Source organism: Pan paniscus, chromosome 19 (assembly GCF_029289425.2).
Source record: "Pan paniscus chromosome 19, NHGRI_mPanPan1-v2.0_pri, whole genome shotgun sequence".
Classification (NCBI taxonomy): Eukaryota; Metazoa; Chordata; class Mammalia; order Primates; family Hominidae; genus Pan; species Pan paniscus.
In genome coordinates this window covers 84073972-84093802 of record NC_073268.2, presented here as the reverse complement: position 1 = coordinate 84093802, position 19831 = coordinate 84073972, and positions in this window count along the sequence as shown.

Here is a 19831-nt window from a genome sequence, read left to right as displayed (position 1 = left end):
TTGAGACGGACTCTTGCTCTGTCACCCAGGCTGGAGTGCAGTGACACGATCTCGGCTCACTGCAACCTCCACCTCCTGGGTTCAAGCAATTCTCATGCTTCAGCCTCCCGAGTAGCTGGGATTACAGGCGTCCACCACCACGCCCAGTTAATTTTTGTATTTTTAGTAGAGACGGGGTTTCACCATGTTGGCCAGGATGGTCTCGATCTCTTGACCTCATGATCCGCCTGCCTCAGCCTCCCAAAGTGCTAGTATTACAGGCGTGAGCCAACGTGCCCAGCCAACATTTTGTTTTGTTTTGTTTTGTTTTGTTTTGTTTTGAGACGGAGTCTCGCTCTGTAGCCCAGGCTGGAGTACAGCGGCACGATCTCAGCTCACTGCAACCTCTGCCTCCCTGGTTCAGGTGATTCTAGGGTCCCGGCCTCCTGCGTAGCTGGTATTACAGGTGTGCACCACCATGCCCGGCTAATTTTTGTATTTTTAGTAGAGACAGGGTTTCAACACGTTAGCCAGGCTGGTCTTGAACTCTTGACCTCAAGTGATCTGCCTGCCTTGGCCTCCCAAAGTGCTGGGATTACAGGCATGAGCCACTGTACCTGGCCTTATATAACATTCTTGAAGTGACAAAGTTACAGAGTTGGAGAATAGATCAGCAGTTCCAGGGGTTACAGTTGGAGGAAGAATGTGACTGAGGGGTAACAGGAATAAATTTCTTTTTTTTTTTTTTTTTTTGAGACAGAGTCTCGGCTCTGTCGCCCAGGCTGGAGTGCAGTGGCACGATCTCAGCTCAGGGAGACCTCTGTCTCCCAGGCTCAAGCAGTCCTCCCACACCAGCCTCCCTCATAGCTGGGACTGCAGGAGGAGTGTGCCATCTGCACGCTCAGCTAATTTTTGTATTTTTTGTAGAGATGAGGTTTCACCATGTTGCCCAGGCTGGTCTCAAACTTCTGAGCTCAAGTGATCCACCTGCTTCGGCATCCCAAAGTGCTGGGATTACAGGAATGAGGCACCATGCCCAGCCCCAGGAAGAAATTTCTTAGTGGTGATGGAATACTTCTGTATTCTTATTGTGGGGATGGTTACTTGATGCACGTGATAAAATTTCATAAAACTTGTCCAGGCTCAGTGGCCTGTAATCCCAACACTTGAAGAAGCCAAAGTGAAAGGATCACTTGAGACCATGAGTTTGAGGTTATAGTGAGCTATGATTGTGCCACTTCTCTCCAGCCTGTCTCAAAAAATTTTTTTTCATAGAATTATATACCAAAAGAAAAAGATGAGTGTCTCTTTGGTATATATCTATTACGTTCCCAACACTGCTTTTGGGACTTTACACATATTACACGCAACATTGACAGTAACTGGCCAAGTGCGGTGGCTCACACCTGTAATCCGAGCACTTTGGGAGGCCAAGGCAAGCAGATCGCTTGAGTACAGGGGTTCGAGAGCAAACTGGGCCATAGTGAGACCTTGTTTCTACAGAAAAAAAAATATATATATATGGTGTGTGCCTGTAGTCCCAGCTACTCAGGAAGCTGAGGTGGGAGGATTGCTTGAGCCTGGGAGGTCAAGGCTGCAGTGAGCCAACATTGAGTCACTGCGCTCCAGCCTGGGCAACAGAGTAAGATTCTGTCTCAAAAAATAAAAACAAAAACAAAAACAAACCAGACAGTCACCTTAGGAATAAACACTATATCTCCAACTTTATAGTCAAGGAAACAGAGTGTAATCACCACCCAGTCACATAGCCAATAAATGGCAAAACCGGATCTAAACCTAGTCTACCTGACTCCAAGGCTTTGGCCCTTTCTCATGTTGCCTGCTAACATACACACAAGCTCCAAGAATGGGGCCTCCATGCTGCCCATGATAGATCTTTCTAGCCCTGATGTTGCCTCACACCACAGCTGAGTGTCCTGCACTGTGTTTTCTGCACTCCCTGGATAAACACAGAAAGTCCTGCTCTGTGAAGAGGCCATCAAAATCAGCACAGAGATGAGGCATTGGAGAGCAAACTCCAGGTCAAGTCCAGAGACAGATGGCTCAGCCCGAGGTCAGGGTCCTTTTTATACCTCACTTGAATTTAGACGGCAGGCCGGGCATGATGGCTCACGCCTGTAATCCCAGCAATTTGGGAAACCAAGACGGGTGGATCACCTGAGGTTAGGAATTTGAGACCAGCCTGGCCAATATGGCAAAACCCCGTCTCTACCAAAAAAACTAGCCAGGTGTGGTGGCATGCATCTGTAGTCCCAGCTACTCAGGAGGTTGAGGCAGGAGAATCCCTTGAACCCGGGAGACGGAGTTTGCAGTGAGCCAAGATCGCTCCATTGCACCCCAGCCTGGGCGACAGAGTGAGTCTCTGTCTCAAGAAAAAAAAAAAAAAGAATTTAGATGGCAACCAACTTCCCAGGGGTGTGCGTCTCTGGGATGCCTCCCCTGACTCCCTCCAGGCTGAGCTGCAGACCCCTCTTCCATGCTCCCACATCAGCAGGATTTCCCTTAATCAAGGACCTAGTGTGTGGCTCTAGAATCACCAGTGTATCCTTTGTTGATGCGGGAGCCTCTCACAGAACTTGGCCTGGGTAGAAGCGCAGTAAGCGTTTGCTGAGTGAATGAATGAACTGCAAGAATCTCATGCAAGGGCTGTGGGCTCAAACGCTTTCAGAGGCCAGGCAGACACCACCAATGAATGAGGTTGGGGGTGGTGATTCGTGGGGAGTGGAGAGGACAGGGGTGGAGTGGGGACATGTGCCCGAGCCACCGGGGCAGCTGCCACTCCGCTTGCCCTCATGCTGCCAGGTGGGAATGTGGGCCATCTATTACCACATCTGATTTTTCAAAAGAAGCCAAAAGCCAGTCTTTTATGATGAGCTCCTGATTTTTTCATGTTGTGGACTAATTTTAAGCTTTTTAAATTAAGTGAGGGCCAAATGAAACACATATGCTTGTTGAATACTGCCCAGAGGACATGGTTTGGAATTTCTGCTTTGAAACTTCAGGATGTTCCAGCGTTCCTGATGCAGTGACAGTGATTTTCCTGATGACTACGAGACAAAGGTGTCCACAGCAGGTAAAGGAAAGCCAGTGTCACCAACAGCCATAAGCCAATTCCATGTGGATGGCCTCCTCTGCTGGCATCCCACTGGGAGGGGCTCCAAGAACTGGTAAGAGCTCTGAAGGCAGGGTTGCAGGGAGGGCAGGGAGGAGGGTACAGATGACCTATGACTGCTGGTTGGCATAGTATAAGACTCTTGTATAACTTGAATTCTCATGAAACATGCATTTTTGATGGATTATTAGATTATTTTCATCTTTGCACTAGTGGCACAAAGACCAGACAATCCCATGTAATGGATAAAAGATAGTGCCACTTGCACCAGACAGAGAGAAGCTAAGACAAGACTGGACAAGGTCCTGGGAAAGAGGCCACAGGTGGCAAATCCACCCCACCTGAAGGACCTCATCTGGGTGCAGACTTCTACCTCCCACCGTTGCTTCAATACTGGAGGTCTTTCCTTGTTTTCCTCACCAGACAGTTCTTTTTCTCAAACTAAGGAAACGAGCACACATCTCAGAGTGGCCCCAGTTCAAATCCATTCGCTGACTGTGACGAACAGCTTTGGAATCCCCATTTGTCCATCTTTCCAACATGACTCATATATGTTGATATCACACATCCCGGACGTGATAGGATGAGGGCACTTCATCTCTTAGGTGTTCTTCCCAAAATTCTGCAGTCCCAGTCTAATCATGAGAAGACCAGAAACTGTCACCAGTCAGCAGAGACTAAGGAGACATGGACACTCAACGCACCACGGTGTCCTGGATTAGGTCCAGGAAGGGAAAGAGGCCATTATTAGTAAGATAACTGCTGAGACCTGAAGAAAGTGTTTAGTCCAGTTGAAAAATCATGGATCTAGGCCAGGCAAGGTGGCTCACACCTGTAATCCCAGCACTTTGGGAGGCCAAGATGGGTGGGTCATTTGAGGTCAGGAGTTTGAGACCAGCCTGGCCAACATGGTGAAACCCCGCCTCTACTAAAAATACAAAAGTTAGCTGGGCCTAGTGGCACGCACCTGTAATCCCACTACTCAGGAGGCTGAGGCAAGCGAATCACTTGAACCTGGGAAACAGAGGTTGCAATGAGCCGAGATCGTGCCACTGAAGTCCAGCTTGGGTGACAAAGCGAGACTCCTTCTCAAAAAAAAAAAAACAAAAAACAAAACAGCCGGGCTCAGTGGCTCACCCCTGTCATTCCAGGACTTTGGAAGGCTGAGGTGGGCAGATCACTGAGGGTTGAGAGTTTGAAACCAGCCTGGCCAACATGGTGAAACCTCATCTCTACTAAAAATACAAAAAATTAGCCAGGCATGGTGGCACACGCCTGTAATCCCAGCTACTTGGGAGGCTGAGGCAAGAGAATAACTTGAACCAGGGAGGCAGAGGTTACAGTGAGTGGAGATTGTGCCATTGCACTCCAGCCTGGGCGACAAGAGCGAGACTCCATCTTAAAATAATAATAATAATAAACAATAAATAATAAAATAAAAATTATGGGGCAGGGTACGGAGGCTGACACCCATAATCCCAGCACTTTAGGAGGCTGAGGCAGGTGAATCACCTGAGGTCAGGAGTTCAAGACCAGCTTGGCCAACACGGTGAAAAAATGCAAAACTAGCCAGGCATGGTGGGGTGCACCTGTAGTCCCAGCTACTTGGGAGGCTGAGGTGGGAGGATTGCTTGAGCCTGGGAGGTGGAGGTTGCCATGAGCTGAGATCGCATCGCTGCACTCCAGCCTGGGTGACAGAGTGAGACTCTGTCTCAAAAAATAAAAATAAAAGTGAAATAAAAATAAAAATAGTTAAGATTGCCAAATAAAAATAGTTAAAATTTTATATTATATGTATTTTACCACACTTTCTTTTCTCTCTCTCTCTTTTTTTTTTTTTTAAGACAGAGTCTCGCTCTGTTGCTCAGGCTGGAGTGCAATGGTGCAATCTTGGCTCACTGCAACCTCCATCTCCCAAGTTCAAGCGATTCTCCTGCCTCAGCCTGCCGAGCGGCTGGGATTACAGGCACCCACCATCATGCCCGGCTAATTTTTGTATTTTTAGTAGAGACAGGGTTTCACCATGTTGGCCAGGCTGGTCTCAAACTCCTGACTTCAGGTGATCTGCCCAACTCGGCCTCCCAAAGTGCTGGGATTACAGGTGTGAGCCACTGCACCCAACTCACAATTTCTTAAAATAATAAAGAAATCAACACAGATGTGACTGATTGTATATGTGCATGTGCATGTGTGTGTACACATCTACATACCCCAGCTGTACCCACTGAGAGGGACAAGGAACAGCCTCATCCTAGTGGCAATGAGCATATGTAGCATCCAGATCTTGACTTCTAAATACCATTTTCAAAAAGGAGAACCAGGATCTTTGGAGAACAGACTGATTCCAGGGCTAGGACAAAAAAAATACGGATGCTTCTATAACAGCTTGTACTAAAAAGCTCAAAGAATGATGGGTCACCAAAAAAGGGCACAGCTGCGAGCTTGAGTGGGTTCCCACTGGCCAAACTGGAATTATTATTATTTTTTTTTTTTTTTGAGATGGAGTCTCACTCTGTTGCCCAGGCTGGAGTGCAGTGGTGCAATCTCAGCTCACTGCAACCTCTGCCTCCCAGGTTCAATGGATTCTCCTGCCTCAGCCTCCAGAGTAGCTGGGACTACAGGTGTGTGCCACCACACCTGGCTAATTTTTGTATTTTTAGTAGAGACGGGGTCTCACCATGTTGGCCACGCTGGTCTCGAACTCCTGACCTCAAGTGATCCACCCGCCTCAGCCTCCCAAAGTGCTGGGATTACATGCATGAGCCACTGTGCCCGGCCTGGGAATAATTTAATTATTACAGTGAATAGTGAGAGTCATGGATTATAACCTATTGCATTCACGAGTCCATGCAGACATAGATAAATCACTTGCCCAAGATCACAATGGGATAAGATAGCACTGGGGACGAGGGACGCTCACTCTCATTTTCCTTTAGCACTTCTTTCCCCCCAGATACTGTGAGTGGGAAGGACATGACACAGAGCAAGCTGGAGGCCCAGGAAATTCCTAGAGAGAGTGTCCAGGACATATGGACTTTTGAGATCTGCCCAGTGTCATTTCCTGTTTCAAATCGTGCTGGGGGAAGGGAAGGTGCAGGAGGTGCAGTGAGGGAGGGGCTATGGGGGTGAGAGAGGCCGGAGAGCAGGGAGGAGGCTGGTCCATCAGCTGCAGCTGCCAATGATGCCTGCTGGGGGGGGGTACGGGCGAGGGACCTCCTGGAGAGCGAGGTGCCCACATCTGGTTCACACTGAAGGGTAAAAACAAACAGGTTTGTGAGCTGGAAGAAGCCCAGTGGACTGAGCCAAGCCGTGCTGCTCGGACACTAGGGCACAGCATCCTCTCTTCCATGGGTCACTGGGCCTGGCCAGCTCCCAAGGGCTTGCAGAGGGGACGCAATTGGAATAAGGCCATCTTCTCTGCTTGGAACCACATTATCTGGGTCCAGCTCCTCCTAATGTACAAACCAGCCTCATTCTGTGTCCAGAGAGGCTGGTTCTTTGATTTGTAGATGACTCATTTCAGGCCCTTGAATGAGACTGAGACTGCACACGTGCCAAATGTCACCATGTCCACCCACAGGGCTTGTTTGTGCTTCGTGTAATGTCTCCCTTGGCTGGGAAGAGACAATGGCTTGCTGTAGGATCTGGAACAACTTTCTTAACTTCTATGAGCCTCAGTTTCCCCTGCTATAAAATGGAAACAACAGTTCCTCCTTAAGGGGTCATGGTTGGCCTACTAGAGTTACTGAGCATCAGGCCCAGCCACAGTGCCAAAAAGCTCGCAATCAGCGTCCACCATTTCTACTGGTCATTTGGACTCCAGCCTTCTCTCGTCTATTGGGTATTTAAAGTTAGCCTGTAGCCCCAGCTACTTGGGAGGCTGAGGTAGGAGGATCACTTGAACTCAGGAGGCAGAGGTTGCAGTGAGTCAAGATCGTGCCACTGCACTCCAGCCTAGGTGACAGAGCAAGATTCTGTCTCAAAAAAATTTTTAGGAGAAAAAGACTTTCCTCTAGGCCAGGCGTAGTGGTTTACACCTATAATCCCAGCACTTTGGGAGGCCGAGGCATGTGGAACACCTGAGGTCAGGAGTTCAAGACCATCCTGGCCAACATGGTGAAACTTTGTCTGTACTAAAAATACAAAAATTAATTGGGCATGATGGTGTGTGCCTGTAGTCCCAGCTACTTAGGAGGCTGAGGCAGGAGGATCACTTGAACCTGGGAGGTGGAGGTTACAGTGATCCAAGATCACACCACTGCACTCCAGCCTGGGTGACAGAGCAAGACTCTATCTAAAAAAAAAAGTTTTAGGAAAAGAAGACTTTCCTCTAGGATTTGTATTCCAGCAATTAGTACTATCCCTGGCAATTTGAGGCAAGTGGCAGGCAGACCACAGATGACTTTCCAGTTTTGTTATTTGGTGGCTGTGTGACACTAAATAGCTTCCTTAACCTCTCTTAGCCTCAGCTCCTTCTTCTGTAAAAGCAGAATTCTTGCCCTGCCTCTCATGTATTTGTGAGAATTCGGAGGGGTAATGCATATCAGAGAAGGGTATGGTTTGTAGTAAATACTATTTTCCTTCCCAGGCCCATATTAAAGGCTCAAAGAATAGTTGTTGGGTGGAGGTGAAACACACCAGGAAAGCACCTTTCAAAACCACCTGGGTACAGCCCTTTCTCTGCTCAGCGTTAGTTCTTTCCTCTTCAGTAAGTGGCACCATGGCCAGGCACAACAGCTCACACCTGTTATCCCAGCACTTTGGGAGGCCAAGGCAGGGGGATCACTTGAGCCCAGGAGTTTGAGACCAGCCTGGACAATATAATGAAACCCAATCTCTACAAAAAAAATTTTTTAATTAGCTGAGCATGGTGGCGCACACCTGTAGTCCCAGCTATCTGGGAGGCTGAGGCAGGAGGATCACTTGAGCCCAGGAGACAGAGGTTGCAGTGAGCCATGATCGTGCCACTGCACTCCAGCCTGGGCGACAGAGCGAGACTCTGCCTCATAAATAAATAAATCGACAGCAGGGAGCAGATTCATTCTGGAGAGAGCCCTGAGGCCCACATCCTGGCCAGCACCTTGTAGAGACCTCAGCTTCCTACCCTGAACTCACCTCTTGCTGTCCCCAAACTTACAGAAAAGGACGTTGCCCCTTTGCCACATGCAACCAGCTTGCTCTCCTCCAGCACCCTCCAGGGTGTTCCTGGGGAGTCCGCTTCCGTGGGCCCACTTGTCCGCTGTCGAAAGCCCTTGGCCGGCCGGGCTTGATGGCTCACACCTGTAATCCCAGCACTTTGGGAGGTCGAGGTGGGCGGATCACAAGGTCAGGGGCTCAAAACCAGCCTGGCCAATATGGTGAAACCCCGTGTCTACTAAAAATACAAAAATTGGCCCCGTGTGGTGGTGCATGCCTGTAGTCCCAGCTACTTGAGAGGCTGAGGCAGGAGAATTGCCTGAACCCAGGAGGTTACAGTGAGCCAAGATCGTGCCACTGCACTCCAGCCTGGGAGACAGAGAGAGACTCTGTCTCAAAAAAAAAAAAAAAGCCCTTGTCCAGGAGCCCCTACAAAGCAAAAGCCCGGGACACCATCCGCCTTGGTCCTTCGGAGAAGGTGAAATTAGACAAACTGGTTACACCTTGGCAAATCATTTGACCTCATTGTGCCTCAGTTTTCTCATCTGTAAAAATGACTTTTTTGTTTTGAGATGCAGTTTTGCTCTTGTTGCCCAGGCTGGAGTGCAGTGGCACGATCTCGGCTCACTGCAACCTCTGCCTCCCAGGTTCAAGCGATTCTCCTGCCTCAGCCTCCCAAGTAGCTGGGACTACAGGCGCCTGCCACCACGCCTGAATAATTTTTTGTATTTTTAGTACAGACGGGGTTTTACTGTGTTGGTCAGGCTGGTCTCAAACTCCTGACCTCAGGCGATCTGCCTGTCTCAGCCTCCCAAAGTGCTGGGATTACAGGCGTGAGCCACCACGCCCAGCCCCTTCATGCAGTTTCTCTCACTCCTTTCAGAAGCAAGGAGTCTGATATTCCATCAACATGGAATCCACTCCTATAAACCAGCCTGCAGTCCCAGCTGGTGAACTACAATCCAATCAGGGATTAAATCTAAATTCCTCCCATCTGATCAGTGGGATCCCTACACATCCAACTCACCCCTTCCTCTTCCAGAAATGTTATCAATCCCCTACATGCCTCCAATAACCTGTTTAACCACCAGCCAAGAGCTTACTACTCCCCCTCTCCCAAGCTTAGACACTCAGTGTAATTAATGGACACGCAACATTGGGAGCTTTCACATTAAGCTCTTACTTTGAAACTTTGAACATGAAAAAGAGCAGAAAAAAGCAGATCTCCTAATCTCGGTGAAATTGTAGGTAAAACTCCAAGTAGAATACCCAAAATAAATTGTATAAGTAATGATAATATATCATAATGTATTTATCATATGCATATATATTAGATATATTTGGAATATATAGGTATTATGTATTCTAAATTTCTATCATCTATCTATCTCCATCTGTCTATCTATAGTCACCCCAAAGGCTAAAAGAAAGTTTTCCACACTCAAGAGTGAAATGGGGCTGGGCTCAGTGGCTCACGCCTGTAATCCCAACACTTTGGGAGGCTGAGGCAGGAGGATTGCTTGAGGCCAGAAGTTCAAGACCAAGACCAGCCTGGGCAACATAATGAGACACTGTCTCTACAAAAAATATAAAAATTAGCCAGCTATGGTGGTGCACACCTGCAGTCCCAGCTACTTGGGAGGCTGAGGTGGGAGGATTGCTGAGGACAGGAGGTGGAGGCTGTAGTAAACCATGATTGCTCCACTGCACTCCAGCCTGGGTAACAAACTGAGACCCTGTCTCAAAAAAAAAAAAAAAAGAAAGAAAGAAAAAGAGAGAGAGAGTGAAATGGAACAAATTATACATCCTTTGCATGACAAGAAAGAGCTAGAAGAATAACATTGTGGAGGGCCTGGTTTCTCTGAAGGAGCTGTTGAAATCTGCTTTATGATCAGAAGGGGACATGATTGTAGGTGGAGGCTGGAAAAAGGCTGTTTGAGCAACTGTTTAGATTTTGGGTTAAACCATTTGGCACAGCTTGAAAAATATTATGCTCTCAAAAAAAATCTATTTATCCAAGATCCATCTATCTATCTATCATCTATCTATCTATCTGAAATGAAATTAGTTGCCCCCTTAAACTCCTGCTTTGTAAACTAACACTGACTGAGAGCTTACTTGTTGAGCTGCGTATTCAAATCACCTTTAAAGCACTGGTAGGAGTTAGATACTAGTTTTATCCTCATTTTGCTGAGTTGAAAAGTGAGGCACAGAGCAGTTAAGCAACTTGCTGGAGATCACACAGCTGTTAGGTGTCAGAGCTGGATTGAAATTCAAATCTGATTCCAGAGCCAACGCTATTTGCCACTAAGCTCTACTGCCTCCCTGTGGCGGTTTTCCAGTCAGGAGGGAGTCTTCAGCTTTCACAAATACTATACCTCCCTCGCCCACAACACATGGAACTCAGTCTCCCCCTGTTGCTTTTCATAGCAAACCCTATGCCCTGTGTTCATATTTTTGACATGCATAAAATCTTGGCACACCATGAGAAAAAAAATACTTTGTTGATGTGTGTGTGTGTGTGAACCAATAACTTCCACTTTCTGTCTTTCTAAACTATTAGAAGGAAAAACATTTGTTCTCACCCTTCCCATTTTTTGTTCATTTGTTTTTTGAGACGGAATTTCTCTCTTGTTGCCCAGGCTGGAGTGTAATGGCATGGTCTCAGCTCACTGCAACCTCCGCCTCGCAGGTTCAAGTGATTCTCCTGCCTCAGCCTCCCAAGTAGCTGGGATTACAGGCCCCTGCCACCATGTCTGGCTACTTTTTGTATTTTTAGTAGAGATAGGGTTTCGCCATGTTGATCAGGCTGGTCACGAACCCCTGACCTCAGGTGATCTGCCCACCTCAGCCTCCCAAAGTGCTGGGATTACAAGCGTGAGCCACCGCACCCGGCCCTCACCGTTCCTATGTAAAGCCAAAAGCATTCACTCACTGTCCATCCACAGCACAGGTTGGAAGCCACTTAGGAGCCCTGGGGGTTGAATCTAGTGAAGAGAATCTGACGATGCCTGGTGCACTCTGGGGTGAATTCATTTTGACACCTAGCTCTGAATTTTTAGAAATATCGTTGTTCTTAATATTGGTGTTTTAGATAAAGGAGGCACGTTAGTTTTCTTTTTCTTTTTCTTGAGATAGAGTCTCACTGTATCACCCAGGCTGGAGTCCAGTGGTACAATCTCAGCTCACTGCAGCCTTGACCTCCCTGGCTCAAGCAATCCTCCCACCTCAGCCTCCCAAGTAGCTGGGACTACAGGTGCACACCACCATGCCTGGCTAATTTTTGTATTTTGTAGAGACGGGGTTTTGTCATGTTGCCCAGGCTGGTCTTCAACTCCTAGACTCAAGCAATCCTCCTGCTTTGGCCTCTCAAAGTGCTGGGATTATAGGAGTGAGCCACCGCACTGAGCTGAAATGTTCCATGTCTTTATCTGGATGGTGGTTACCTGGGTGTCCATGTAGGTAAAAATGCATTGAGTGGCTGGGTACAGTGGCTCACTCCTGTAAAATCCCAGCACTTTGGGAGACTGAGGCAGGAGGGTCACTTGAGTCCAGGAGTTCAAGACCAGCCTGAGCAATATGGCGAAACCCCATCTCTACTAAAAATACAAAAATTAGCTGGGCATTGTGACTTGGGCCTGTAATCCCACATACTCATGAGGCTGAGGCACAAGAATCACTTGAAGCCAGGAGGCAGAGGTTGCAGTGAGCCAAGATTGCACCACTGAACTCCAGCCTGGATGACAGAGTGAGACCTTGTCTGGAAAAAAAAAAAAGCATTGAGCGGCACGCTTCAGATTACGGCACTTCACACTCATTACTGAATACAAATTGCACCATAAGGCCAGGTGTGGTGTCTCACACCTGTAATCTCAACACTTTGGGAAGCCGAGATGGGCAGATCACCTGAGGTCAGAAGTTCGAGTCCAGCCTGGCCAACATGATGAAATCCCGTCTCTACTAAAAATGCAAAAATTAGTCAGGCATGGTGTTGGGCACCTGTAGTCCCAGCTACTTCGGAGGCTGAGGCAGGATAATCCCTTGAACCTGGGAGGTGGAAGTTGCAGCGTGCTGATATCGCGCCACTGCACTCCAACGTGGTCGACAGAACAAGACTCGTCTCAAAAAAAAATTAAATTAAAAAGTTGTACCTTATTATAATAAAGACAATATAAAGGGAGGAATCTGGGAGAATAAGTTGTTATAAGGGCGAACAAGGTTCATAAAACACACACGCACACACCCTGTGGTGGTTGTGAGGACTGGTGTGGGACAACAGAGGAAGAGAAGGCAGGGAGACCAGAGTTGAAGGCTATTGCATGTTGTCCACGTTTTAATCTCTTAGGCAGAAAAGGGCAAAGTCATGCCCTTTTCATTATCACCAGCTTTACTTTTACCTTTTAAAAGTAAATTGTTGGCTGGGCGTGGTGGCTTACGCCTGTAATCCCAGCACTTGGGGAGGCTGAGGCGGGTGGATCACATGAGGTCAGGAGATCCAGACCAGCCTGGCCAACATGGTAAAACCCCATCTCTACTAAAAACACAAAAATCAGCCAGGCCTGGTGGCACACACCTGTCAGCTACTCAGGAGGGTGAGGCACAAAAGAATAGCTTGAACCCAGGAGGCAGAAGTTGCAATGAGCCAAGATCGCACCACTGCACGCCAGCCTGGGCAACAGAGCGAGACTTTGTCTCAACAACAAAAAGTAAATTGGATCAGAGTGCAGTGATTCACACCTGTAATCCCAACACTTTGGGAGGCCGAGACGGGGATTGCTTGAGGAGTCTCCCTGGCTGAAGTGAAGGTTTCCCAGGCTTTCTCATGAGAGAATGTCTTTTAAGTTTACAAAAGGAAAGGCTGAAATTAAATTCCCTGGTTTCTTTCCATTGGCTTAATTTCCCTGTAGCTGCCTCTTGCTGAAGCCTGGGGTCTCCCTGGCAGCTGGGCCCGGAGGAGGCAGGAAGTAAATAGCTGTTCTCTGAATGGGCTCTTCGGAGAAACGGGAATGCCTCACTGTATTCATTGCGAGAAACACAGGACCTCAAAGCTCTGGGGCCCAACCGGGAACTACACAAGTGGTTACTTTTCCAGAAAGCCCACTCATAAGATGTAGAGACATCCAATTTCCCAGGAACATATGGCACACTGAGAGGCGTGTCTTCATCACCCAGAAGCTCAGGACAATGTCATCACTCACAGAGACATCGATGGGAGGGCTGAGCTCAGGAACCCACGAGAGGCTCAGGGTGCTGCCATGAGCTCAGATCCTAGACTTGAGTGGGCTGAAAGGTCACAAGGCTAAGATTTAGGGGTAACACAGAGGAGACAAGCCAACGCTGAGTCACTTTGAAGCTTGAAATCAGGGTTTTTAATCCCCACGCTATTGACATCTTAGACCAGAAAATTATTTATTGTGGGGCTGTTCTGTGCATTATGGGGTGTTTAGCGGCATCCCTGGTCGCTATCCACTAGATGACAGCAGCATCGCCCTCCCCCAGAAGTGACAAACAAAAATGTCTCCAGGCTGGGTGCAGTGACTCACACTTGTAATCCCAGCACTTTGGGAGGCCAAGGAGTTCAAGACCAGCCTGGCCAACATGGCAAAACCCCATCTCTACTAAAAATACAAAAAGTATCCATATGTGGTGGCAGGCACCTGCAATCCCAGCTACTCGGGAGGCTGAGGCAAGAGAATCGCTTGAACCCACGAGGTGGAGGTTGCAGCGAGCTGAGACCATGCCATTGCACTCCAGCCTGGGCAACAAGAGCGAAACTCCGTCGCAAAAAAAAAAAAAAAGTCTACAGAATTTGTCAATTGTCATCTTGGGGGGCAATATCTCCCTCGACTGAGAACCACTGCTTTAGATAAAAGCAAAATCTTAGGCCAGGCTTGGTGGCTCACGCCTGTAATCCCAGCGCTTTGGGAGGCCGAGGTGGGTGGATCATCTGAGGTCAGGAGTTCGAGACCAGCCTGACCAACATGGTGAAACCCTGACTCTACTAAAAATACAAAATTAACTGAGTGTGGTGGCACGTGCCTGTAATCCCACCTACTTGGGAGGCTGAGGCAGGAGAATCGCTTGAACCTGGGAGATGGAGGTTGCAGTGAGCTGAGATGGCGCCATTGCACCCAGCCTGGGCAACGAAGGCAAAACTCCACCTCAATAACAACAACAACAACAAAAAGCAAAATCTTAGACTTGTCCATTTTTGGGCCATTGTCTGAAATCCTGGACAAAGGCCTAACTGACTCAGTTAAAATGCCAGTATCTGAGCCCCACTGTTACGCTGAAGCAAACCAAGGAGGCAATTAATTACGTGTTGCCTAACTTGCTTCTCCCTGGCAGTTTCAATTGCGTTAGGCAGCCAGCTTCCCTTCCTCTCCACTGTTTGAATTGTTGCTGTGCGGGGCAAAAACTGCAGCTGGTCCACCTCAGAGCTGGCCTCATTTCAGTAATAGCCAGGAGGACTGGCATGGGGCTTTCCAAGCTTAATTAGCTCATGTTTGTAAATTTCCTTAGGAAGCTCAGGCCAGCATGCTATGGGAACTCCAAGTTAGTAGGATTCTCGCCACACTTAGAAAAAGAACATTCCCACATAAAAAGGCTGGTAGAGGCAGAAAAGAACGCCTCGGAGCGTGTGTGTGAATAGCGAAGGGTCCTTGTGAACCACATTTGAGACCATAAAGGACGAGAGTAATGCATTCCAAGTTTCAGGCCCTCCTCCTATTCTCTACAGCAGGAAATTATTTAAAGTATTTCCTGAACAGCTGAAGTATGTTAGAAACCTGCTAGCATCCTCCACAGTATCTCCAGGAAATGGACACCAAAGAATTTCTTTGTAACGAGAAACTATTTGAGCTCTACTGGCCATTTCTACCTGAACAGGTTGGATACTCTCAGCCTGGGACCTGCAGAATACAATCTTCTTATATCATTTTTATGTCAAACTTAGCATCCTACTGCAAGAACACATGCTGGAAGAGAATTCCTCTTGTGTATGCACATATATATGAAGAATTCTCTTATATATATAGTATACATACACATATATTAGTATATATCGACAGAGACAGAAAGAAGAACTTTGTTAGGTAATTTAGCAATGTCAGTAATAACTTGCTAGTTAGTTATTCCCGCTCAATCTTCGGGTGGGGCAAGAATGAGGTCAGCCTCTTGTTTTACGCAGAATTCTAGAACATGCAACACAAGGAAACTGCTTGGCCCCATCCGACCTCTAGAGATTTGTTCTCTCCAAGGCCTGCCTATAAATCTCCCAGGGTGGGGTTCCAGAAGCATGGTGCCCCGGCAAGCCAAGTTTGAACCTCCCAAGCAAATCAGCATTGGAATGTTGGTGGGGTCACAGGATCAAGAGCCATCTGGGAGCCAGCTGTGACTGGGGCTGATTCCCATGATTTCCTATGAGAAGGGCAAGTATGATCACTACAGCAGAAATACCAAAGAAAAATGGCAATTGTTACCTCCAGAGCAAAAAACAAGGCCTAGAGCAGAGCCAGTTCCTAAAGAGAATGACAGATCTGATTATGCTGGTGAAGGCCAGGCAAGTTCTGTGCTTCCTAACTACAGTTAGACTTTCCTTCTGCGGCAGTGAAGCTCGGATCCGGAGCTTGGGAAGTGTGGGACTTGCGTCTCTGAGACCTGGCTGTCAGCAGGAGGATGAGGAGCCAAACACGTCCCATTGTCACCACCCACCTTCTGGGGCTTACAGGGAAACTGAACTCCTGGCAAAACGAGATATAAGCCCTTGCCATCTTCCCTTTCCTGGGACAAAGGAACCACACAGATTTTCAGTGTTTCATCATGCTTTTGGAACGAATGTCAACCAAAGGCCATCTTTTAGGGACAGCAGCTAAAACGCCTGTTCAACTAGAGTTCTTTAGTCAATGGCAGTTACATTCATTCATCTGAGGTCTTAAACTACTTAGGCTCAGGGAGTGACATTAAAAAAAAAAAAGCGGCAGGGTGCAGTGGCTCATGCCTGTAATCCCAGCACTTTGAGAGGCCACGGTGGGCATGTGTCCAGAATTGGTGGGTTCTTGGTCTCCCTAACTTCAAGAACGAAGCTGCAGACCCTCGCTGTGAGTGTTACAGCTCTTAAAGAGGCGTGTCTGGAATCTGTCCTGTCTGATGTTCAGATGTGTTGGGAGTTTCTTCCTTCTGGTGGGTTCGTGGTCTCGCTGGCTCAGGAGTGAAGCTGCAGACCCTCGCAGTGAGTGTTACAGCTCTTAAGGTGGCGCATCTGGAGTCTGTCCCTTCTGATGTTCAGATGTGTTCGGAGTTTTTTCCTTCTGGTGGGTTCATGGTCTCGCTGGCTCAGAAGTGAAGCTACAGACCTTCACGGTGAGTGTTAACAGTTCTTACGGCAGCGCATCTGGAGTTGTTCATTTCTCCCGATGGCCTTGTGGTCTCGCTGGGCTCAGGAGTGAAAGTTGCAGACCTTCTCGGTGAGTGTTACAGCTTTTAAAAACATCGTGAACACAAAAACTGGGCAGTAGTAAGACTTATAGCAAAGAGCAAAAGAACAAAGCTTCCACAACATGTAAGGGGACCTCAACAGGTTGCCAATGCTGTCTCGGGCAGCCTGCTTTTATTCTCTTATCTGGCCCCACCCACATCCTGCTGATTGGTAGAGCCGAGTGGCCTGTTTTGTCAGGGCGCTGATTGGTGCGTTTACAATCCCTGAGCTAGATACAAAGGTTCTCCACATCCCCATCAGATTAGTTAGATACAGAGTTTCGACACACAGGTTCTCCAAGGCCCCACCGGAGCAGTGAGATACAGAGTGTCGATTGGTGCATTCACAAAGCTTGAGCTAAACACAGGGTGCTGATTGGTATATTTACAATCCCTGAGCTAGACATAAAGACTCTCCACGTCCCCACCACACTCAGGAGCCCAGCTGGCTTCACCCAGTGGATCCCACAGCGGGGTCACAGGTGGAGCTGCCTGCCAGTGCTGTACCATGCGCTAGCACTCCTCAGCCCTTGGGCGGTCGATGGGACTGGGCGCCGTGGAGCAAGGGGCGGCATTCCTTGGGGAGGCTCGGGCTGCACAGAAACCCACGGAGGCGGAGGAAGGCTCAGGCATGGCGGGCTGCAGTCCCGAGGCCTGCCCCGTGGGAAGGCAGCTACAACCCGGCGAGAAATCGAGCGCAGCACCGGTGGGCTGGCACTGCTGGGGGACCCAGTACACCCTCCGCAGCCGCTGGCCCGGGTGCTAAGCCCCTCACTGCCCGGGGCCGCTCCGAGTGCGGGCCCGCCAAGCCCACGCCCACCCGGAACTCCAGCTGGCCGGCAAGCGCTGCGCACAGCCCCGGTTCCCGCTCACGCCTCTCTCTCCACACCTCCCTGCCAGCTGAGGGAGCCGGCTCTGGCCTTGGCCAGCCCAGAAAGGTGCTCCCACAGTGCAATGGTGGGCTGAAGGGCTCCTCAAGTGACGCCAAAGTGGGAGCCCAGGCAGAGGAGGTGCCGAGAGCAAGCGAGAGCTCTGAGGACTGCCAGCACGCTGTCACCTCTCAGGCAGATCACAAGGTCAGGAGTTCTAGACCAGCCTGGTCAACATGGTGAAACCCCGTCTCTAAAAATATAAAAATTAGCTGGACACAGAGGTGCATGCCTGTAATCCCAGCTACTCAGGAGGCTGAGGCAGGAGAATCACTTGAACCTGGGAGGTGGAGGTTCCAATGAGCCGAGATCGCGCCATTGCACTCCAGCCTGGACAGCAAGAACAAGACTCCGTCAAAAAAAAAAAAAAAAAAAAAAAAAAAAAAAGGCCGGGCGCGGTGGCTCACACCTGTAACCCTAGCACTTTGAGAGGCCTAGGCCGGCGGATTGCCTGAGCTCAGGAGTTTGAGACCAGCCTGGTCAACAACAGTGAAACCCCGTCTCTACTAAAATACAAAAAATTAGCCGGGCATGGCAGCATGCGCCTGTAGTCCCAGTTACTCGAGAGGCTGAGGCAGGAGAATCGCTTGAACCCGGGAGGTGGAGGTTGCAGCGAGCCGAGATCACGCCACTGCACTCCAGCCTGGGCAACAGAGTGAGACTCCATCTCCAAAAAAAAAAAAAAAAAAAAAGCACATTTACAAAAGTGTAGGAAATAGGCTGGGCGCATTGGCTCACATCTGTAATCTCAGCACTTTGGGAGGCTGAGGTAGGTGGATCACCTGAGGTCAGGAGTTCAAGACCAGCCTGGCCAACATGGTGAAACTCCGTCTCCTACTAAAAATACAAAAATTAGCTGGTCATGGTGGCGCACGCCTGTAATCCCAGCTATTCGGGAGGCTGAGGTGGGAGAATTGCTTGAACCTGGGAGATGGAGGTTGTAGTGAGCCGAGATTTTGCCACTGCACTCCAGCCTGGGCAACAGAGTGAGACTTCATCTCAAAAGAAACAAAAAAAGAAAAGAAATGGAAAGGAACTACACCTGAAACTTGTAATATTTTGAAGGTAGCTCTGCTTTTGAGGGCCTAATTTTCCCCAGGCTATGATCCCCTTTCTTTGAAAAGCACCCACATGTATTTAACAGTAAACTGTGCATACAGTTTCAGAGGTTCAGGAGCCCCGTAACCTATCTTGGATCTCAGGTTACACAGGTTAAGAATTCTTATTCATGCCAAAATATACAATCCAAAGGTAGAATTTTAGGTTATTATTTTAATCTTTGTGGTATTCTGTTTTTCAAACTTTCTAAAATTAGTATTATTTCTGTAACTAGGAAAATACATTTTAAAGAGTTACCAGGAAGAAAAGGAAGAAAGAGGAAGGAAGGAAGGAAGGAGGGAGGGAGGGAGGGGAGAGAGGGAGAGAAAAAAGAAAGAGTGACAGAGAGAAAGAGAAGAAGGAAGGAGGGAGGGAGGGGAGAGAGGGAGAGCAAAAAGAAAGAGTGAGAGAGAGAAAGAGAAGAAGGAAGGAGGGAGGGAGGGGAGACAGGGAGAGCAAAAAGAAAGAGAAGGAGGGAGGGAGGGGAGAGAGGGAGAGAAAAAGAAAGAGTGAGAGAGAGAAAGAGAAGAAGGAAGGAAGGGAGAAAGAAAGGGAAGGGAAAGGTATGGGAAAGGGATGGGAACGGGAAGGGAAAGGGAGAGAAAGTAAGGAAAATGAATTAGCTTTGTGTTCCCCAAGTTAATCTTTGCTGAGTGGCTGAGATGTTGGTTGAAAGGATGGGCAAGAACAGAGTAGGGTGACAGTCATTGGTCACCTACAACTTTAGTCTAAGACAAAGGGTTGAAAGAGACCATCTTGGCCAGGCATGGTATCTCATGTCTGCAATCCCAGCACTTTGGGAGGCCCAGGCAGGCGGATCACCTGAGGTCGGGAGTTTGAGACCACCCTGACCAACATGGAGAAACCCCATCTCTACTAAAAATACAAAATTAGCCCGGTGTGGTGGTGCATGCCTGTAATCCTGGCTACTCGGGAAGCTGAGTCAGGAGAATCTCCTGAACCTGGGAGGCGGAGGTTGCAGTGAGCTGAGATCACACCATTGCACTCTAGCCTGGGCAACAAGAGCAAAACTCCATCTCAAAAAAAAAGAAAAAGACCATCTCATTCATACATGTTTTTC